Below are 23,920 nucleotides of genomic sequence, written 5' to 3'. Positions count from 1 at the left end.
AGGGCCCAAAGGAACATCAAGCCAGCCCGCTCCATCCAGTCCAGGTGCTTCTCTCATGATGGTTAATAGCATGAGAGCAGTGTCTGGATTGGTTAGGGGAGCTTGAACACCAAGGAGGACGTGAAGCTGTAGGTAAGTACCATTTATTTTTTTATTTGTAATGCTATTGTAGATGTTTTTTGGACTTTTGGAGGGAGGGGTTGTTTTATTTTGGGCTTTTGGAGGGAGGGTAGTTTTACTTTGGGTTTTTGGAGGGAGGGAGAGTTTAGTTTTATTTTGTTTTTTTGGGAAGCGATAGGGCACTTCACTCACCCCACCACTTTCAGAGGATACCACCCGCCCCTCCAAATGTGGCATAACGTCTTCACAGTATTAATTACATTTCTAAATAATTAAGAACACTTGTGTTAAGCACATCATTATTAATGCATCTGTTGCAATTCTATACATCATTAAAACCATCAAATTAAAAAATAACTTTCACCCAACATTACACATTGACACATTTTAAAAACACTATCACACTTTGTGGGGAAACGTCCTCCACCATGCATTGTAAACAATGTGGACGTTTCCCACGCAAGCGTAACCAAGTTTGCCTAAACAACGCATGGCTTTATCTGTGCCTTAACCACGCATGTGCTGAACTATGCACATATGTTGTTAAGGCACAGAAAAAGCCAGGCTTTGTTTCGCGGAGGACGCGTTGAGGTAAGTGGGGCTGGGGCAGGGATGAGGGGTGGATTAAACGTTTGGGGTGGGTGGGGGTCTTGGGGTGGGATATTTCTTTTTTAAGGGGTGGGGTGACGGGTTTGGGCATTTCTTTAAGGTCCTAGGGTGGGTGGTCAGACTATTTTTTTTAGGGGCTGGAGTGGAGGGTTTGGATATATTTTTTATTTAGGTTGTGGAGGCGGGGTAGTTTATTTTTAAAGGGATGGGAAGGTTTAAAGAAGGCAGGGATGAGGGAGGAGAGAAGAGGAGGAAGGATCAGGAGAGGACATGGTGAGGTAAGTGGGGTTAGGGCAGGGTTGGTGGGTAGTTTTAGGCAGTGGGTGGACTTAGGGCTTAGGGTGGTTGGGGGTGTCAGGATACTTTAGCTTTAGTTTTTAGGGGCAGGGTTGGGGGGTCGGGTTTTTTTATGGCTCAGGGTGGGTGGGGGATCGAGGTAATTTTGTTTTTAGGGGCTGGGGTGGGGGGGTCAGGATAGTTTGTTTTTTTAGGGCTTAGGGTGGGTGGAGGAGTTCGTGATGTTTACTTATTGGGGGAAGGGTTTAGGGCTCAGGGCGGGTGGGGGTGTCAGGCTAGATTAGTTTTTAGGGGTGGAGGTTTTTTTTTTTTTAGAGCTCAAGGCTGGTGGGGGATCGGGGTAGTGTACTTTTTAGTGGTGGGGGGTCGGATATTTTTCTTTTTTTTAGGGCTCAGGGTGGGTAGGGGTGTCAGAGTAGTTTACTTCTATGAAGCACGGGTGGGGGGTTAGGGTAGTGTTTGTTAGGTTTAGGGAGGGTGGGGGGTCGGATACTTTAGTTTATGGGGTGGGGGGCTTGGGTCAGTTTTTTTTTAGGGCTCAGGGCAGGTGGGGGGGTCGGGGTAGTTTAGGAATTAGGGGTGGGGGTAGTTTTGGGCCTCAGGGTCGTTGGAGGGTGGCATGATAGAACCATGCATGCCGTTTAGCATGCAGTTTCCACACATGCCTTTACTGGCAAAACTTTTACAATGAAAATTAGTTGTGAAGGCATGCGTGGTAAAGGCATGCGTGGAAACAATGCTGTTGTGGTTCTGACTGCGTTGTTAAGGCATGCATGGTTCCTTCATACCACCCACTTTGTGCTCTGTATATCCCTTCGATCATGGGACTGCCATGTCCAACATGATCTCACCTCCTATCCCCCAGTTTTAGTTTGATAATAATATTTACCCACCCTCACCCAGTAACATTAGGCCACATTCACCATTCCACACCCAAAATAATACCTGGCATCCCTGTCACCTTCTTCCACCAGCCTAAGTAGTAGTTTCCCTTCCTCCTAATACACAAATATGTAGGGTCCTGCCACATTCCAAACAAACCTCGATAACACCCTCCCTCCACCTTTCCCCAACACTTACAATCATATACCTTTTGTCCTGCCAAACTGTCCACACCGCTTTTCATTCCTACCTCAACACCACCACCAGGTGTTTATAAAAATAAATACCTGGTTTTCTGCCACCCTTTCCTACCACTCTCAGTAACCACCCTAGCACCTTACCACCTGACACCTTCTACCGCAGCCCACACAAATGTCATGGTCGATGTTCTCAGACAGTCGGGAGCCGGCACTCGTGCTGACAGAGCCGTATCAGCATAGACTGCCACCTTATGCAGACCCGTTCCGCCAAGAGGAACAGAGGTTGCCAGTGCCACCATCAGTCCTCCACCTGTCTCAGGTGCGCAGAAACCTGAACAAATCTGGGTGATGTCAAGCTGACATCCCCCATTCTATCTCTCCACTCTGGTTTCTAAAAACTGGGTGCAGTGGGAGCTCCCTTGAATGGCACCAGGACTTTGAAAACAACTTTTATTTTTCACTTTGTTTTTCAGTGCTGTGATTTAGCACCTTCGCTGCTAGGTCCCATTCACCCTAGCCCTCATTCCTAAGCCTGTGTTTTTTTCAGTGATTTGGGGTAGTTTGCGCTTAGCCCTCCATAATTTTTTGTCCACATAAGCTATTAATGCCACATTTGGGTCCTTTGCTGTACTAAAGTCTCCATCTTCGCGGCTTTCAGGAACATGCAGAGTTGAATCAAAAAGTGCAATTTTGTACCAGAGTTTTAGCATTAGTCTAAGAGGTAGCCTATTCTCCCTATTTTTTGTGCTCTCAACTTACTTCCAGTTTGTGGTGGAAACCAGTGTGAAACTCATGGGTGATTCAAAGAAGCTCTACATTTCTGAAAACTAGATAAAATTCCAAATTCAGGTAGGGGTCATATCTGTTTCCCACGGAAAATAACTGTTTAAATAAAGAAAATATTAAAAATTAGTAGGAAAAAAAAACATTTGTGACAACATTTTCATCTGTAACGTTTTCTCACAATGGCCGATTCACAAAGCAATATACCATTACATCCCCTAGACACCTGTGGTTGCACAGATATATAGGGTTTGTAGGTTGTCCATGAACCTACTCACTCCATGAACTCTCTATAAAACTACTCAGAGCAAACAACTGAGCTGCACCGTACAATGGGTTTTCATTGAGTGCCAAGTATAGAAAAATTATTTTAGCAAAATAGGCAGAGTGATAAAAAGGTATCAAGGAAGTGTATGTATTGCTGAAATAGGCACAAGATATAGAGTATAGGAGCAGTGGGTATTTCTACAGCTCTGAATTTGTGGGTGCCTGTACTATCGTATGATTTGGAGAGTATTTTTCAAAATGTCATCTTTCTTATACACTGGCATAAATTCAGCAAAATCCCATTTGTAATTACAAATGTTCTACTATTATATGCTCCCAAAAGTCTCTTGATACAAATGTGTGGATAGGTCTATTGCCTGCAAGACGAAACAGCCCAAGATGAATGCATCACATTTTCCACCGAAAACGGACTCTTTTTTCCTGAAGTAGGTAGCTCTAGATTGTGGACCTTAGCTTCACCAGGACCAAGGGCAACCTAGCCAACATTTACATTTTTGAAAACTAAACATCTAGGGGTAGCCAGAATGGGCTGACTTGCGTGGCTCTCACCACATTTTTCTACCCAGAATCCCTTGCAACCCTCAAACTTTGACTAAAAAAGTACATTTTCCTCAAGTTTTTGTGATGGAAAGATCTGGAATCCGTGGGGAGCCACAGATCTCCTTCCACCCAGCATTCCACCAAGTCTCCCAATAAAATTATATCTCACTTGTGTGGGTAGACCTTGTGCCCGTGACAGCAAACGGCCTTAAACGCAACATGGATGCAGCACATTTTTCCACCAAAAACTGACACTCTTTTTCTGATGTGGGTAGCTCTAGATTTTGGACCCTAGCTCAGCTGGCACCTAGAAAAACCTAGCCAACCTGTACTTTTTTGAGAACTAGACACCTAGGGGAATACAGGGTGGTGTGACTTGTGTGAATCCCATTAGGTTTTGTTTACCCACAATGCCCTGAAAAACTCAAACCTTTCCAGAAATCTTGCATTTTCCTTAGATTTCTGTGATATAAACTTCCAGAATCTGCAGGAATCCACACAATTCCTACCACCCAGCTTTTTCCCCACCTGTGCCAATAAAAACGTTGCCCCATTTGAGTGGCTGGTCCGCATGTCAAAACAGGAATGGATCAAACCAAGGACAATGAGTGCCCTTGCTAGGAGACTCAAATTGATCTTGCTGGTTCTCCCTTAAAAGGAGCACCCAAAATCTCCTACTCCGCTCTGCTCAGTAAGCATTCTATAAGTATTCTGTAAAGGTTCTTAGAGCAATCTGAGTCTGTAACACACTCTGCACTAACTTTAGTCACACAGTTCTAACATTTGCGACACCTACACATAGGGGGTCATTACGAGTTCAGTGGACGGTTTTCACTGTCCACTGAACCTCCCACGGGGAGGTTGCCGTCACACATGCTACTTCCCCGCTGGCCCCATTAAAAGATTCCCACTAGACTGGCAGGTGGAAACTCAGTTTCCACCCGCCAGCCTAGTGGAAAACTGGCTACAGCATTGTCACCGGCTCGAAATCATGCCGGCAGCAATCCTGTAGCCCACAGGGTGCACCAGCACCCTCGCAATGCTCACTGTCTGCAAAGGTGCTGGGCAGGGGGTCCCCTGCACCAGTTCTCCACCAGCCTTTTCATGGCGGAGTTACTGCCATGAAAAGGCTGGCAGAGAACGAGGTCCTAATCCCCAGGGCAGAATCTCCGCCACCTCCAGACCGCCGGGATCTCAGATCCTGGAGGAGCTGGCGGTTCCCTGATGGTCTGACCGCCAGGGTTTTAGTGTGGTGGTCTATAGACCTGCACACTCGTAATGACCCCCATAGTGTGCATAAAATGCTCCATTCATTTCAAAACATAAAGATACAACCTTAAGCTGATTACTTTCTCAGGATTCTCCATAGTACAGCTTCTCTAACCACCCTTCAAACATACAGTTATGTGCAACAAAACTAAGTAGTTTGAACTAGCCTGTACTCTGCAGGTGTACTGTTGCAACTAATTAAGACAATCTACAATTATCATGTAAAATAACACATGGGAAATATAGCAAAGACATATATTGTTTGTTAATTGGAACTTCAACTTCTAGAAATAGAACACACATGTGGCATGAAGCAATATGGCAGCCAGCCATTAGCCATTTTAAAATACAGGCCTACATTAGTTATGATTAATTTAATCTTTAATACTACACAGTTTATAGTTTTTGCATACGTACATGTTCCCCTATTTTGGGGAAGTCTCCGTTTTATTTCAGCAGAGGGTTGGAATAACTCCTGTTTGCGGGATGCAAAGTAAATAGAACGCCGCCAATCTTGGTAGTGTGTCTGGGAGGAGGTTCTTCCTCGGGAAAATATTTCCCAGTGGAGAGAAAAAAAAAATATGCATCTGTATATTGGGCTGGCTATCAACAATGCATTATTGAATAATGTGTGCAATTACTCATTGAAGCACTTTTAACAAAAATGATGTGCCTCACTCAATAGTACACTGGAGCAACTTTTGCTGCATGTGACTGATGAACAAACAGATATGGTAAAAAATAGATTGGCTCCACCTTTCAGAGACCCAAGCCATTAAATCTAATCTAAATAAATCTAAGTCGTCATGTTGAATCCTCCAAGTTCACCTTCTTTGGTGATATGTCTTGTGACTGTGTATGATGGAACCTTTTTGGATTGTGAAAGACTCCGTAAGATGATGACCTAAGTGTTTGAATGTGGTGAAGTGAATGCAGGTTTAGAATGTTGAGTTTGCAGTTACATGCTGAAGATAAAAGATGTGTAATACATAGCTCTGTGTGCGGCATATTCATTGGTGGGTACCCAGGCTGGGGGGATGCTAAATGAGTAAGGCGATAAGTAACCCAAAGATCGACAGTGCTCTCCTAGAGAATTTGCTGTGGTCCAAGCAAACTGCTCATGCGTGCCACGTGTGCCTTCATCGAAGTGCTGAATAGATGCTTGGTGTACGTGGAGTCAATGTGGAACTCCAGATGGTGTGAAGCATTTGATGATGAAGAAAGCTCTACTGAGAAGTCTATGCATCATTAGTCAAGAAACTGATCAAGGCCATCCAGAAAGTACAGCGCTACTATGCAATATAAAGCTATACAGTGCATTGAGTGAAAATGCTAAAGGCAGCCACAAACAAATACAGCAAAGATTGCTAGCTGACAAAACAGTTGATAAAAAAGCATATTGTGGTTACACTTACCTGATCCTCGAAAAGAAGAGCTTTACGACCTCAGCAGTGGGCAAAGAGACCCAGGAAAAAGCACTGGTTCATGTTTGCAGAGCTGTCTCATACTTGAAGTGAGACACCACCAAAGCTGCTGGGAGGGTCTCAGTCTCCAGAAAGTGAAGGGCTTCAATGGAGACCAAGAAAGAGGTCACAGTTCCATAGACTGTTAAAGACATCCAGAGGCCAGCAGGTCACAAGGCCTCAGAAATGGTGTGCATACACCAAGTCACCAAGACCGCAAGGTGGAGCCAGAGAGAGCCCCAGTCGCAGTGCCAGCCAATCCCGTGGACAGTTACAATGCAGCTGCGGTCCTGAATCCAGCACCACCCTTTGATTAGGCCAAAAAGCTAAATATTGGAGATAGATGGACTGTTTGGATGGAGACATATGGTGATTTATTTGATGCACTGGAAGAGACAGATAACAAAAAGATTATCAGACACCACAAGAATGTTGCTGGTTGTTGGACTTTTTTGCTCATGCAGGGTCATCCCCAATCTTTTTGCCTCCTGCCTCCTATTTTTTCTGACCTGTTGCCGTTGGCTTTTGTACTCTGAGCAGTTTCCCACTGCTAACCAGTGCTAAAGTGCATATACTCTCTGTTTAAATTGTATTGTTGATTGGTTTATCTATGATTGGCATATTTGATTTATTAGTAAGTCCCTAGTAAAGTGCACTAGAGGTACCAGGGCCTGTAAATCAAATGCTACTAGTGGGCCTGCATCACTGGTTGTGCCACCCATCTAAGTAGCTCTGTAATCATGTCTCAGACCTGCCACTGCAGTCTCTGTGTCTGCAGTTTTAACTGTAAATTCGACATGACAAGTGTACCCACTTGCCAGGCCTAAACCTTCCCTTTTCTTACATGTAAGGCACCCCTAAGATAGGCCCTAGGTAGCCCCAAGGGCAGGGTGCAGTGTATGGTTAAGGTACGACATATAGGCCCTCATTCCGACACTGGCGGTTTGAAACCGCCAGGGTGGAGGGCAACGGAAGCACAGCCAACAGGCTGGCGGTGCTTCCAGGGCTATGGAACCGGCGGTTTCCCGCCGGTTTTCCCCTGGCCCAGGGAATCCTCCATGGGGATTCCGACCCCCTTCCCGCCAGCCTGTTTCTGGCGGTTTTCACCGCCAGAAACAGGATGGCGGGAATGGGTGTCGTGGGGCCCCTGGGGGCCCCTGCACTGCCCATGCCACTGGCATGGGCAATGCAGGGGCCCCCTAACAGGGCCCCACCATGATTTTCACTGTCTGCTATGCAGACAGTGAAAATCACGACGGGTGCTACTGCACCCGTCGCACCCCTGCAACTCCGCCTGCTCCATTCGGAGCCGGCTTCCTCGTTGCAGGGTCTTTCCCGCTGGGCCGGCGGGCGCTCCTTTGGCGGGCGCCCGCCGGCCCAGCGGGAAAGCCAGAATGGCCGCCGCGGTCTTTTGACCGTGGAGCGGTCATTCAGCGGTTACCGCTTGGCGGGCAGCGCCCGCCGCCCGCCAAGGTCCGAATGAGGGCCATAGTAATGTGTTTATATGTCCTGACAGTGAAATATTGCTAAATTCGTTTTTCACTGTTGCAAGGCCAGTCCCTCACATAGGTTAACATGTGGGCTACCTTTAAATCTGATTAAAGTGTAGATTCCCTTTGGGAGTGGATGGACATGTGGAGTTTGGGGTCTCTGAGCTCACAATTTAAAAATACATCTTTTAGTAAAGTTGATTTTAAGAGTGTGCGTTTGAAAATGCCACTTTTAGAAAGTGAGCATTTTCTTGCTTAAACCATTCTGTGACTCTGCCTTGTTTGTGGATTCCCTGTCTGGGTCAGTTTGACAGTTGGGCTGGTTGCACCTCACACCAGACAGTGACACAAAGGGAGCTGGGGTGTAGTCTGCATTTCCTGATGAGCCATCTGGCTAGGAGGGAGGGTCACTTACACCTGAAAGGGCTGTGCCTGCCCTCACACAATGCAGTCTCCAACCCCCTGGTGAGTGTCTGGGGCCTGACCTGGGCAAGGCAGGATTTCACATTCACAAGAGACTTTACTTTGAAGTAGGCCTACTTCAAAGGAGAAAATGAGTATAAGAAGGGCACCCAAAACCACAGACTTTAGAACACTTCTGGAAACAAGAGGAACCTCTGCCTGGAGAAGAGCTGAAGAGCTGAGGAGAAGTGCTGCCCTGCCTGTGACTGTGCTTTGTGGAGCTATCCTGCAGTTGCTGCTTCTGCCAGAGTAAGAGGGCAAAGACTGGATTTTGTGTACCTTCCATCTTGTGAAGAAATCTCCAAGGGCTTGATTTAGAGCTTGCCTCCTGTTGTTTGAAGTCTCAGGGACAGCAAAGATTTCTCTCTGCCAGCACCTGGAGTCTCTGGAGAGACTCCTGCTCTGACAAGTGGTGCCCTATTCAGTTCCTGGGCCCTTGAAAGGAAAGCTGGTGGAAATCCAAGGAAATCAACTTCGGACCACTGCCGCTGCTGAATCCGGTGACGTCGCCTACAACCGACTCCGTGATCTTTGCTGGAACGCGACGACCTTCACAGGCCCAATGCCGTTGCAGCACTGCTGAAGTCCACGACTCTGTGGAAGTCGCCGCACCATGTCGTGACCGACACCGCTCGAAGTGTGTGGATTCAACGTTTCGCACAGACGCCGCGATCCCCGACTTCGCGCATCAACTTGTTTTCACTCTTCACCAAAGGTACTATACTTGGGGGTCTGCACAACTCCGTGTCCAGCGCCGCTGGTATCGTTTTGTTGGGAACGACTCCGTCACGACGCCGTGTTAACACCTCATCGAAGCATTTTGTGTTTCGAATCGCTATTTTTCAGTTTAATTGTTAAAAATTCATAACTTGACTTGTGTATGTCGGATTGTTGTCATTTTGGTCTTGTTTTGTTTAGATAAATGTTTCCTATTATTCTAAACTGGTGTTGTAGTGTTTTCATTAAGTTACTGTGTGTGTTGGTACAAATACTTTACACCTAGCGCTCTGAAGTTAAGCCTACTGCTCTGCCAAGCTACCAAGGGGATAAGCAGGGGTTAGCTGAGGGTGATTCTTTTTTACCCTGACTCAAGTGAGGGTCCTTGCTTGAACAGGGGGTAACCTGACTGTAAACCAAAGACCCCATTTCTAACACTGGTGATGGTGTAAAAGAAGTCATAAAGAAATGCAGACTTTGAGGTTCCCTAATTAGAACCGTCTCTAATACCAATGTGTGCACAGAGTTAAAGCTGTGGCATTCTCAATAAGAATGATAGACACGGGCCAACTTTTTAAAGGTTTATATAAACAATAATTAAAGCAGAGTACATAAAGTAGACCATCAGTAAAGTCAGCATCAAGACATATAAATAAATCATAAATGTAACAAACTCTGTAAAGTTCAATAAAGTTTAATAGAAAATCTGGCATAGATTTGCCTTATAAGAATGGGGAATGGGTTTCCACTAAACAAAGGGAAAGCACATCCTTTTATAGGAATTTAGATGAATGATTTCATACATTGCTACACAAGTACATTGAACTCAGTGTATTCATCAATGAGAAAAAAGCAAGAAGAAACAATTTACTAGAGAATATATTCGAAGATTCTCTCACAATATTATTACATTGCATCCAAAGGGTCTCAGAGTCTATTCAGATTACCTGAGTTAAAACACTGAATAGAATGTGGTCTAGTACAACCAGGTTGTCCTTGACTAGGTACATCACGTTCAGAAGACTAAGAAGTTCCGATCTCTCCGTGCAAAGCTCACAGTTCTTTATTATAACAAAAAAAAACAACAGCAATGATCACATGGTGTATTGTAACATCATTTTAAAAATGGAAGAAAGCACAATTTTGTCAAATGTTAGCACAAGCTTGATTTTTCACACATTAAGAGCCAGATTTACTAAACCGTTTTGCATTTCACAAAGGTCTGAATCGTTTTTTTGGGCCGTTGGGAAATGCAAAACAACCTTTTCTGATGTACAAAGGCCTTTAGGGAATCACAAATAGGTATTACTTATTTGTGATTTCTATTCTGATGTACAAAGCAGTTCCTAAATGTGATGTGGGCATTTAGGAAATGCAATTACCACTCACTTGCAGTCAGTGATAACCATGTGCAATTTAAAAAAAAAAAACCAAAATGCTTTTTTTAAATTGTAGTAGAGCACACACGCCACTTGGGCATATGTGTTCTACATGTGCACTACTATTTTTGGGGTGCCCCTTTTGCCCATTGCCATCCTTTGCTTTGCTTTTCCCAAATAGCGATTTTCTAATGGGAAATCGCTATTTGGGAAATGAAAAACCGGCCCATTGACACAAATGCAATGGGATTCCTTATTTGCGCTTTCCTAATAGCGATTCCTACTTTGTAGGAATCACTGCTGAGAAATCAGTATCTCTGTACATAGCATTTCCTAAATAGCCATTTCTATGAAGTCGCTATTTAGCAAATGCAAAATTGCATTTTTAGTACTGAGACTGCTCAAATTTTGGAATGTGTATGTCATCACTTTATTTTCCGTTCTTCCGCATGATATATTTCATTCTGGTATACCTCCCTTCTATCATTTAAGTTATTTGTGTTTTTGTAATGTATCTATCCTACAGCCAGCAGTGTTGGGATCACAGTGTCATATGAACGATATCAGGTTTGCTGCTTTCAGATTCTTCTAACAGTGACACAGAAATGCACAAACTCCAGCACCACAGTCATTTTGTAGTATCAGGATTTTCAGTGTTATTAGATGGAGGTGCTGTCCTATTACAGTAATTCACAGCGCTTTGTTGCCCAACAGGCAGACGTAAGTGCTCCTTGCTCATCAGGTGCCAAGGAGAGCAGTCCCAAGCACAGCAGCACCAAGGTGCATGGATCCATCTGCATGTGCGCACTCATGCATGATCAGTCCACATAATCAGACACCCACGCACAAACACAGATACTTCATGGACAAAGTGACTGTTAAGCCACCCATAAAAACACAAACTGGCCATCTCTCACTTTTGCATAAATATCCAGCAATCCACAGACATTGAGCCCGATTTAATTTTTGGCAGGTGGAATAGTCATCATTGGCCTGGCGAAGGACTTTATGTCTGCCAGGCTGTGAATACTCTGTCCTCCAAATTTATAAATGGTCATTTACAAAGGCTTTGGCAGGAACCGCCGTCACAGGGGTTCCTGTCAATGCATTTTACTGTTTGTTACAGGGCTGCATCCGAAAGAATGCAGCCCTGTAACAAGCTGTATTCTTTTTTTCTTTTCAAAGAGAAAATCCTGAAAGGGGTTTTTCTTTTTGTAAAGAAAAAAAAAATGCTTCCCTCGCCACAGGAGGCTTCTCCCATGGTGGGAGAGCATTAAAATGTTTTTATTGGTTCTTATTGCCAGGTTTTACCTAGCGGTAGTGAACAGTAAAAAATGACTACTTGTCCGCCCATCCAAATTGAATGGGCGGACAAGTAGCCATTTCTCTAACGGCACTAACTACCCAGGGTCATCGAAGGGGACTAATCACGGCAGATACGGAGTAGTCTCCACGGTGATTAGGCCGAAGGTCTGCCCGCGGGCAGGCCCCGTTCCTAGTGGTGAGGATACTCTGTTGCCGTTACGATGAAGTATCCTTAACCGCCAAGAATTACATCTGGCCCATAATCCTTTAATGTTCATTCCACACAAATTCAAACTTTCATCCCAACATAAACTCATGAGCCATCATTCCTCTAACTTCCTCAACTGACCACCAACTCACTCTATCATCCTACCACATACCCCTTGATCCACTCACACAGTGATACAGCCATTCCCCTCCCAGTTATCCGTCCACATTAACCATTTACTCATGTGGCTATTCTTACACTTACCATTCCACACAACCATGCTGCAGCATACACCGCTAATAGGTAAGGGTATTTGCACTGTTGAGGCAGACTGTGCTCTTCAATGTCTACATGAGCCCCCTCGCCAACATCGTACGCAAGCACGACATCATCATCACCTCCTACGCCGACGACACCCAACTTATACTCTCCCTCACCAAGGACCCCGCCAGCGCCATCACCAACCTACAAGAGGGTATGAAGGACGTCGCAGATTGGATGAGGCTCAGCCGCCTAAAGCTGAACTCTGAAAAAACGGAAGTCCTCATCCTCGGCAACACCCCGTCCGCCTGGGACGACTCCTGGTGGCCCACAGCCCTCGGCACCGCACCGACCCCCACAGACCACGCCCGCAACCTCGGCTTCATCTTGGACCCTCTTCTCACCATGACCAAGCAAGTCAACGCCGTGTCCTCCGCCTGCTTCCTCACCCTCCGCATGCTCCGCAAGATCTTCCGCTGGATCCCCGCCGACACCAGAAAAACCGTGACCCACGCCCTCGTCACGAGCCGCCTGGACTACGCAACACCCTCTATGCCGGGACCACAGCCAAACTCCAAAATCACCTGCAACGCATTCAAAACGCCTCAGCCCGCCTCATCCTCGACATACCCCGCAGCAGCCACATCTCCGCACACCTGAGACACTTGCACTGGCTCCCAGTCAGCAAAAGGATCACCTTCCGACTTCTCACCCACGCACACAAAGCCCTCCACGACAAGGGACCGGAATACCTCAACAGACGCCTCAGCTTCTACGTCCCCACCGCCTCCTCCGCTCCTCTGGCCTCGCACTCGCTGCTGTCCCTCGCATCCGCTGCTCCACGGCGGGTGGGAGATCTTTCTCCTTCCTGGCGGCCAAGACCTGGAACTCCCTCCCCACCAGCCTCAGGACTACCCAGGACCACTCCGCTTTCCGGAGACTCCTAAAGACCTGGCTGTTCGAGCAGCGATAACCCCCCCTTTTTTCCCCTAGCGCCTTGAGACCCGCACGGGTGAGTAGCGCGCTTTATAAATGTTAATGATTTGATTTGTACCTGTTGTATATAGGAAGCTTGTTTTGCTGATGTTGTGCTAGAACTTACCTGTCGGGGAGAAAAGCCTCTATTGCTGTTATCAAGCTGTATCTGTTTCTGAAAGAATGAAGCTTGCACTGCTACGGCCCTGCTGCACCTGTTCTGTGAGGGCTGCTTGTACTGATGATGGTGGACTGTACCTATTCTGAGAGGGCGAGGCTTGCACTGATGATGGTGGACTGTACCTGTTCTGAGAGGGCGATGCTTGCACTGATGATGGTGGACTGTACCTGTTCTGAGAGGGCGATGCTTGCACTGATGATGGTGGACTGTACCTGTTCTGTGAGGGCTGCTTGCACTGATGATGGTGGACTGTACCTGTTCTGTGAGGGCTGCTTGCACTGATGATGGTGTGATGGTGGACTGTACCTGTTCTGAGAGGGCGAGGCTTGCACTGATGATGGTGGACTGTACCTGTTCTGTGAGGGCTGCTTGCACTGATGATGGTGGACTGTACCTGTTCTGTGAGGACTGCTTGCACTGATGATGGTGTGATGGTGGACTGTACCTGTTCTGAGAGGGCGAGGCTTGCACTGATGAAGGTGGACTGTACCTGTTCTGTGAGGGCTGCTTGCACTGATGATGGTGGACTGTACCTGTTCTGTGAGGGCTGCTTGCACTGATGATGGTGGACTGTACCTTTTCGGAGAGGGCGAGGCTTGCACTGATGATGGTGGACTGTACCTGTTCTGAGAGGGCGAGGCTTGCACTGATGATGGTGGACTGTACCTGTTCTGTGAGGGCTGCTTGCACTGATGATGGTGGACTGTACCTGTTCTGTAAGGGCTGCTTGCACTGATGATGGTGGACTGTACCTGTTCTGTGAGGACTGCTTGCACTGATGATGGTGTGATGGTGGACTGTACCTGTTCTGAGAGGGCGAGGCTTGCACTGATGAAGGTGGACTGTACCTGTTCTGTGAGGGCTGCTTGCACTGATGATGGTGGACTGTACCTGTTCTGTGAGGGCTGCCTGCACTGATGATGGTGGACTGTACCTGTTCTGTGAGGGCTGCCTGCACTGATGATGGTGGACTGTACCTTTTCGGAGAGGGCGAGGCTTGCACTTCTGATGCTGTGACGTACCTATTTTGTGAGGGATGGATTCTAAAACTGTGGCTAGTGTGGCATGCCTTTTCTATGAGAGAGTGAAGCTTGCACTCAAGCTACTGTGTCGTACTTGTTCTGTGAAGGAGTGAAGCTTGCATGAGGAACGCTTACACAGCTGATGTTGTGATGTACCTAATATGTGAGATTGGGAAGCTTGCATCTGCCATTCTACTGTCTCAGAAGCATTAGGCACACATGATGAATCTGTCTGCTGGTGCCCAAGGAGTGTATCAGGGGCTCTAAGTAGGTGACCTTGACTGTGAGCGTACAGTGCAGGGCCCCATCTTCTTTGAAGATCTGCAGTGTTGGACTCATGGGTTACTACTATGTCGGCTATCTCTTCCCTCCCCAAATCTGGTCTGCTCATGTTAGGCCTGTGCTGGTGCCAGGCCTGCCCTCCTTGGCTTCTAACAACTTCATTGCTGTACATCACCTTGGACTGGAGCAGACAAATTAAAACTTCCTTTCTAAATAACTAAACACTAATGTTCCTAAACCTGCCTATTACCCCTGCCAGCGTCCCTAGTCTGACCTATTTGAGTTGGGTACACCATGTTGCTTGATGGGAAATTTCAGGCTCAGATCCCATAACATTATTGACCAAGCCACTCCCATGCTGGTGGCAACCCTATTGCACCTCGATAGCTGTGTGCACAGGGAATTAAATAAGGCGGTGTGATTTGTTTTTATTGTGCAAGGGTAGTCTTGCACAGGTCCCAGTTATGGTCCTGCCCACAGCTCGCAGCCTTCCTGCTTCTCCTGCACCTCTTGCACTAGTTTTCTTCTGTGAGGGATAAATGGCACTGGTGACTCAGAAGAATTTTGCAGGTGCGTGCACGCTGCCCAATAATGCCAATCACGAGCATGGTGTGTGCACGTCCTCCTGAGTGACACAACCCTAATATTGCACCCTAAACCTACTTATGAAAGCCCAGAATTTTACACGAAGGCACCCATCAGTCAGACTTTAAATACTTTGTACGGCTTTTGAATTTTTTTATATTTACACCTAATTCAGAAGGATAAACATCCCTTCAAGGCTTCCTGTACATGAATGGATGCTCTCTGGCATTTAAGGCCTGATTTATACTCTTTTGGTGCCGCATTTGCGTCACTTTTTTACGCAAAAGCAGTGCAAACTTACAAAATCAAATTGAGGCCCATATTTATACTTTTTGATGCAAAACTGGGCAGACGCAGTTTAGAGTCAAAAATGTTAACGCCGGCTAAAGCCATTTCTTTGAGCCGCTCGGACGTCAAATTTATACTTTGACGCTCGGCGGCGCAAACCACCGGTGTGAGTCTTTTTTTTTACTCAAACCAATGCATCAAGTCGTAAAGAAAAATGACGATAACGCAGCGAAAATGACTCTGAGCAGGTTTACGACGTCGCATAAGTGCTTTTTTTTGACGCAATGGCACAAACTCAGCAAAATATGTAAAGGAGAGCCAAAATGGATCCCAGAAGCTTTGAGAGACCCCAGGAAGATGACAACCAACCAGTAACCAGGCCGGAGGACCCACACAAGACCCAGGAGAGGAAGAAGAAGAAAAGGAAGTGTCGGTTCAGTGCAGAGGAGCATGAAATACTGGTGAAAGAGGTGACGGAACACCAGCACCAACTTTTTGTCACCTCTAAATTGCCAATTAGTAGGAGAGAGGCAATTTGGCAATACATTGTTGACAAGATAAACAGTGTGGCAGAAGTACGGAGAACAGTCATCGAGTGCAAGAAACGATGGCATGACTGCAAGCGCAGGACCAAGGAAAAGATGGGCAGGAACAGGAAGGCAGCACTGCAGACTAGAGGTGGGAGTCCAGCACCGCAGGAGGCCTGGACCACATGGAGGAGATGGTGGCAGCCGTCATCCCTGAGGAGATCGTCACAGGGATTCAAGGACAGGACAGCGCAGACTACCAGGAGACAACACAGATGCAGGGTAAGTGGCATGGGGAACTAAAATCCCTAAATGTAATCTGTAAGCAGGGGGGGACATACCTACCACACAATGCATGTAAGCCTTGATATTCAGGGAGTGGAATGTGCAAAGGGGCACAGCACGGGGGCATGGGCTGTTCAGAGGAACCTGGGGCACAGTACTACACTACACCAACAACCTTTGCATTGGGGTATGCTGCCATGCCAAGGATGTTGAAAAGGTATAGCCAGTCCAGGAGGGTAGGGTACAACGTAAAAGTGGCCTGCTGTCACACGACAGCTGGTATTCTCCCTACATGAACTAGGGCTTAATTAACAGTCTCAGGCCATATCCGCAAGTGGAATTTAACATTGACAACAGTTGCCACTACCACCTCTGCTGTGTGTGCAGGTCAAGTAGCTAATGACAGTAACGTTCCAATGGATCAAACACACCCAAATTAGAGAGTTCAGGATGACAACGTTATCAATCCCCTGTAATCAATAAGAATGTGCTAATCCTGTCAAATGTGAATGTCCATAGTCGCTACAAACATCAGCCATTGTCATAACCATTATGAGGTACACAGCAGTAATGTCATACCCATGCTGCATATGTCAGGGTCCACCCTGTGCCTGGGTCACAATAGCTGCAATGACACCATGCAACATCCCAACTGTTATACTGCTCAGAGAACAGCATTGAGGGGGAGGACATATGTTACCGGCTAGTGAAACACACCCACACAGTCAGAAGAAGAAATGGAACACTGCTAGGACCATCAGTGCAATCTAATGTAGCACACATTCCCCAACATCAACATTACACACTACCAATGCTGACATCTGTAGTGTGCCATGCCAATGCTATACATAGTATATGCTAGGTTTCAGCAACACATAGCTGGATGTGAAATATCAGAGACTGGGGCAGTTCCAGATTGTTAAATGTGGTGCAAGTGCCATCAGAACACCCACAGCCAGTGCAAGGCCACAACATGAGAATGGAAGTGGACGGAGGGTTGAGTTGTACAATAAGGTGGCAACATACAATTTGGGCAGAACCTACACCTAGAGGATGTGACGCAGACAATTCCCCAAACTGCCCACACTACATGTGACATGCAGGTGGGGCATAGGCCTGGGAGAATGCTAATATTAAAGACAGGAACAATGAACAGGAACCAATATCACAATGTGCAACTAATAGGAAGTCAGGCACGTCACGTTACAAATGCCACAACACAGACACACTATTTGTACTATATCTCATTGCAGAGGACGATGGCTCTCCTGGGGATATGCCTGTCCTGGACTTCCCTGATGACATTGATGACGAGCTGACAAACATCAGCCAGCAGACCCTCCAAGATGTCCTTGGAACCCTCCAGACCCCACCTTTAGTCGCAAGGAGGAGCACAGATACAGCAGCTATCACAGAGGGCCCACCCACCACCCCAATAGTTTGACCTGCCAGCTCCAACCCAGCTGAGGAGTCTGACGACACTGGCACCAGCTTTGAGAGGACTGTAGTTGGAGTACATCGGGAGCTGGCCAAGGAGGTGCGGGTGGGGATGCAAAATATGGCAGCCAGCCTAGAGTGGATGTGTTTGTGCATGATGTCAACTGCAGAACAGGCAGCAGCCATGCAAGGGCGAAGATCAATCTTGCAAGAACTTCAACAAAGTGTGAAGGAAATCAGCACAGCAGTAAGGGAGTTGACACAACACCTCCAACAACAAACCTTTTAAAGCGTGCACAAATGCAATATTGACCCTCTCACGGCTGACCTGGCTGCCTACCATAGTGATGTAGCTGCCATCCTCAAGAACTCCTCCTTGCTGCAGTAATGCCCCTAATAGCCCCACAGTTGGCAGCTACTTGGATTTCTGACTCCACGTTTTCAAAAACTGAAGTGTGCGTTGCCCCTTCAAACCCACCACCACCAAGGGCAGAGGAGATGACACACACATCAGAAGATGAAGACGTGGAACAGATCACCTCCACCCGTAAGAGTACGCGGTAGCACTAGTGTGTTGAAAATGCGACGCAGATGGTACAGCACCTTGGACCACCTGAGCCTCCTCGCCTCCGTGTGATACCCCTGTATCCCCCTGCCACCTGCTTCAATCATTAGGGGGAGGAAGTGGCACACCAGCCAAATGAATGCCCCCAGCTCCTCCTCACCCATTCTCCCCAGACATGGCCTACCCAACATGACAGATATAATAATACAAATAAAGGGTACAGAGGAAAATAAAGGGAAAGGAGGGAGGAAAATGAAAGTAAAGTAACCCACAAACAGCCCAACTATCCCCAAACTAACAATACCCACTACAGACTCCCAACAGTACAAAGACAAAATTTGACACCAAATAAGACAAATACACACTTACAATGAACAACTGAGACAATTACAAATAAAACAGATGACAAATAGGATGGCACACAGGAGACAAAAGCACAAATTGGACAGACAAAACTCTAAGCAGAGCCACACAGTCTAGAAAAATCGCAGACTGCAAAGCGAAAATGAAAGTACACCCACTGTACCATTTCTGTAAGCAGGATATCCTATTACATCACTTCCTGCCTCAAATGCGATGCGTTTTTATTAAGATGCGTCAACATTTTATGCCTCTTACAGTCTGTGCGTCATTTTTTTGTGACGCAAATGCTTAAAAATTACCCCGCATCCATAGTTCCAAATATTTTGCATTGGTAACCAATTTCATGGGGTACAGTGTAGGTTACTGGTCGGGGACAATCGATGTATCATGGCTGTGAGCATAATTTTTCAATGCATATGCGACGATTTTTGACGCATATGCGTCTTTTTTGACGCGTTTGTGTCAAAATATATGGCTTCTACTATGTTTGTGTTATTGCTCACATTTTTAAAGTACATGACAGCTGAAACTGTACAGAGATAGGCCGTTTGCACCTGCATTGTGTATTCCAGTGTTGGGGCACATGTGGCAGATCACACTACTGCGGACCATGATACTCATGTTGTACCGGATGAGCACTCTTCACTGACGCAATAGATACCCAAACTTTTTTAATACAAATTAGGATTACCCAGTTTGCGCAGGTTGTGCGTCAACAGAGGATAGCAAGGCTACGCAACTTAATACATTAACTCATTGCCTGTGTGTCAATGTCTGTGAATTGGCTATTTCAATTTTTGTTGGGCCTCTGTGTGAACGTCACAAGACGTGCTTTCCTTGATGTGCTTGTATGCACGTGTTGTACATGTGGATAACCTTCACAAACTATTCAGTGTAGATATGAGTCAGGATATGTGTTTGTCATACACATAGCATCTAATGCTGTGTGAACTGCACTGACTTTTGGGACAATACATCTCCCATGACAAACTATGCACAGGATAGATAGAAGATGGTTGATAATGGCAATGAGTAAGCTATCACATGTACAGGAATGTTGGATACCACATCCTGGTCACTTGTTTGTATACTAACCATGAGTCAGTCATTTGAAAATGCTATGTAGGTACAGTGTTTGTGAAACAGAGTCGGAAAACAATCCAGAAATGTAATGTCACTCCACAGTTTGAGTCCTATATATGACCTATGTTTCTCGGTTGGCAGTGGAGGACCAGCAGACCAAGCTGCATGTGTTCACATATTTTCAGTGGTTAATTGCACAAAGGTGTCCAGTGTAAGTGTGTGGCCATGTGTACCCGGTGTCATTATTGTCCTCCATGTTGTCACTGTTACGTGCATGTCTACTTATGAGTCTGTGAATCCATTCCCTGCATTAACGGAGTATCCTTCAAAGCAGAATTGACCGAAAGTCAAAGGGGAATCAACTAAACACATGGGGATATTTGAGCTATGGCACTGCAGAAGTTTTATGAGGCTGACAACAGGGTAACCTTGGTGTGCTCACAAACGTAATGGATCAGTAAATAGAACCCGGCAGCTTTCATCACAACATTTGTACACAGGTGGTATTGAAAATGTGCGTGCAAAACGTGCTCCAGAGGATGGAGAGGGTCCAAGGCACTAGCTTCCTGTATGAGTGCCTGATTTATATAAACAAATAGTACGAAGGGACTTTGCCGGAGGACATGGACCATAGTCCTCCTAGGGTACAAATGTAGAAACTGAAATTTTGGGAAAGTCCCTTTTAAAATAAAATCTTTACAGAGAAAGTCCAAGTACTTGAGATTTTATGAAAAATATAGTGAACACGATTACTTCATGATTAATCCACAAATTCCTTATTTATTTGTATAGGTAGGACAAATGGTTTCCAACGTAGGTAACATCAGTAGTGAATCCTAAACAGGCACAAGGAAAAGTCAGCCAACACGTGCTTCGCCCCAAGGGCACGTAAGCCAGGGCTTTCTCAAGGCATTCAAGTAGAGTAAAACAGTACAAAACACTTTGTGATTTATAATCATGCGGTCTGTTCTTAGTCTCAAGGAACCGACAGCGTGCCTGGAAACGCGTCCGTCTCCATGTGAAGAACCGGGACTGCAACAGGGAACATCAGTGCCTCTGTACTGATTAATCTCACAGCTAGTCACCACGCAACCACCATCATTGGGTTGCAGCCAATGTGAATCTGTGTGTTGACCGTGAGGGCACAAACATGTTTTGTCCATTTATGCACATTAGCAAACATTGCTTTTTGTGCTGGAGGCACCATTCCCAATCCATGCATACAGCCATAGTACACTGTCACTGTTTGTCACTCATGCATACATGAAACACAGGCAAGGGATAGTGCCGGGATTAGGCTATTTGAATACATGTCCCAGACCTTGATACCATATGTAAACTGATTAAACTATACAATATATTTGTGGATTCATCATAGACCTACCAGACACAATACCCCAGGAGGAAAGTGAGGGCATGGAAAGCAACTATGGGAGAAATGTAGCCATAGGGAACCTCTATGGTAACACAAAGACAGGTTGTTGTGTAGCCATTTTAGTTATAGCTCCATACACGTTAGTTTAATACACTAGGCCGCTGTGCACCTTGACCTAGATATATTTTATTCAGCTTCGCATTGTTATTTAGGCCTATCATTTCTGGTATATGGAGGATATAGATTGGACGGATGAGTGCACCTTTGTGACCCTTGACGTTAGCTCATTGTACACCTCCATTCCGTTGGAAAAGGGTTTAGATATGCTTTCCCTAACACTTGCTGATCGTGATGCAACCTTATATGAACACACTCAAATGCTTCTTGATCTCACTCGACTAGTTCTTGAGAACAATGTATTTTTACATAATGGACGATGGTATCAGTAATGCCAGGGGGTGACCATGGGAGCCAAATTTTCTCCTTCCTATGCTAATCTTTACATGGGAAAATTTGAGAAACGACATCTTTGGTCTAACTGCCCCACTCACATTACTCAAAACATCCTGTTCTGGGGCAGATACATTGATGATATACTCACTATTTGGACAGGTAGCATCCAGGACTTGAAACAACTTACAGACCACCTCAATACAAATGATTTTAATCTAACCTTCACGTTCAAAAGTGATAGTGGCCAAATTGAGTGTCTTGATCTTCTATTATACATTACCGGGAATAACATTTCATCCAGACTGTATAGAAAACCGACAGCTTGTAATTCCATTCCCCACGCACATTGTGCACACCCTAAGTCTCACATTAAAGCCATACCTTATGGGGAGATGGTACGGGTATGCCGAAATTGTAGTGACAATAAGATTTTCACAGAAGAGCTTGGCGGCCTAGCACAACGTTTCCGTGCCAGGGGATGCTCTGAGGATTTGATTTCCAAGGCTAGCAAACGGATTGCGTTGAAACAACGTCAATCTTTACTTATCAGAGGCCACACTAAGCAGACCCACTCGGACAAAAAGAAGGCCATTCCATTTATTACTAGGTTCAGCCCTGCTAGTATGCCAGTTTATCGGATACTGAAAAAACACTGGCATTTATTATTGTTGACCCTGGCTTGGCTCCTGTAATTAACAAAACACCATCCATCACACACAGCAGGGGTAAAACCTTGAGGAACCTTTTATGTCCCAGCTTTCTTGTACCACCTACCAAAACACCCCAGCTTACTTGGCTCTCTAACAAACCAATTGGCTTTTACAAATGTGGTTGCTGTGTGTCATGTTCTATGGCCCTCAACAAAACGACGACTTTTTCTTACAATACGGATGCTACCCATTATATCAGACATTTCATCAACTGCAACCCTAAGTATACTGTTTACTGCATTATTTGCGTGTGTGGATTGATATATGTGGGTAGCACTATTCGTCCTTTGAAAGAACGAATACAAGAACACATTAGAGCGATTAGAAACCATACTCTAACTTACCCTCTTGCAACACATTTCAACCTACTTCATGGGGAGAATGACATTCTTAACATCAGATTTCATGGGATTGCCCATGTAGACATTTTGCCCAGATTTGGTAATAGGACAAAGGACTTACGTAGATGTGAGGCTAAATGGATATTAAAACTTCGGGCTGTGGAAATGGGCCTCAACATTGACAGAGAGTTACATGTATTTCTTTGCTAGCTATGTCTTATGTCATGCAGTTCCTTCATGTATTATTGTCCCCTCTAACACCCATGGTACAACTACAACTTGGATGTTCCTTCTTATTAATATTATTAACAACGTCTATACTGTCTTTCGTTGTTGTAGTGTTATGGGCCTCAGGGTGTCTATATTTCTGCGTGTTGTAACATCATGGGACAGTAGCCACATTCCTTTGTGTTGCTGGAACAATTTTTCAGCCGTACAAAACTTGTTTGCAGAGAAATGTATGCTTTCTCTCCTATAAACATACTGTTACTTATTCCTTCTCGGTGTACATAGTTATACTAGCATATACATCTGTGTTATTATGCTTATTTGTACTCTGTGAGGCGCTCTGCACTTGCCATGTACTATTCGGGATATGGTACTGTTCAGTTTACCCAATAACTACTACTATTCTGGCTGCTTTACACAAGTTTTGGTTTACATATATTTTTGTTGTCTCTGTATAACACACATATGTCTTCTGCACTTATGTAATTATTACTATGGATTGCTTTTTATTTCTCTTTATTTTTATCGTCGTTCTCATTTGAACTCCCTTATGACAAGGCTTGACAGCGACTTGTTCTCATCATAAATCTTGTCTTTTCACAGTATGGTGTTTTTCTCATCTTTCTTCTTGTAGTTTCTTCCCTGCTCTGTGTTTTAAATCCTTTTTTTCTATACTCAGCCCTCTTTCTTTCACTCACCGTCGGTATAATGCAACTTGGTCTTCACATTTTGCATTATCCAGTTCCCAGTTTCAATCTGGCTGCCATTTAGTGTCACTCAAACTCTATTTTCTAATGGTCTTTCTAGTCCTACCTCGCTCTCTATGACTTTCTCTTCACCTGATGGCACAGACTTTAAGTCGCGTGTATGACGTTTCACCGACTGCTTGCCGGATTGAAACACAACTCGGTTCTATAGCACTTGGCCTGGTAACGGTGAGTCGGAGG

At 45.5% G+C, this 23,920-nt stretch overlaps 1 long non-coding RNA gene across 1 annotated transcript; it reads right to left on the bottom strand.

Moving 5' to 3' along the window:
- Window positions 1-5,405: 5,405 nt before the first annotated feature.
- Window positions 5,406-23,745, bottom strand: LOC138288423 (uncharacterized). Its single transcript, XR_011202395.1, has 3 exons — window positions 23,672-23,745; window positions 6,404-6,837; window positions 5,406-5,527 (listed from the first exon to the last, which is right to left on the bottom strand). It is a non-coding gene; the product is annotated as an uncharacterized lncRNA (long non-coding RNA).
- Between the last annotated feature and the right edge of the window lie 175 nt (window positions 23,746-23,920).

This window comes from Pleurodeles waltl, chromosome 4_1 (genome assembly GCF_031143425.1).
Source record: "Pleurodeles waltl isolate 20211129_DDA chromosome 4_1, aPleWal1.hap1.20221129, whole genome shotgun sequence".
Taxonomy (NCBI): domain Eukaryota; kingdom Metazoa; phylum Chordata; class Amphibia; order Caudata; family Salamandridae; genus Pleurodeles; species Pleurodeles waltl.
The sequence above is the reverse complement of the archived record's forward strand: the minus strand, read 5'-3'. Positions and strand labels throughout refer to the sequence as shown.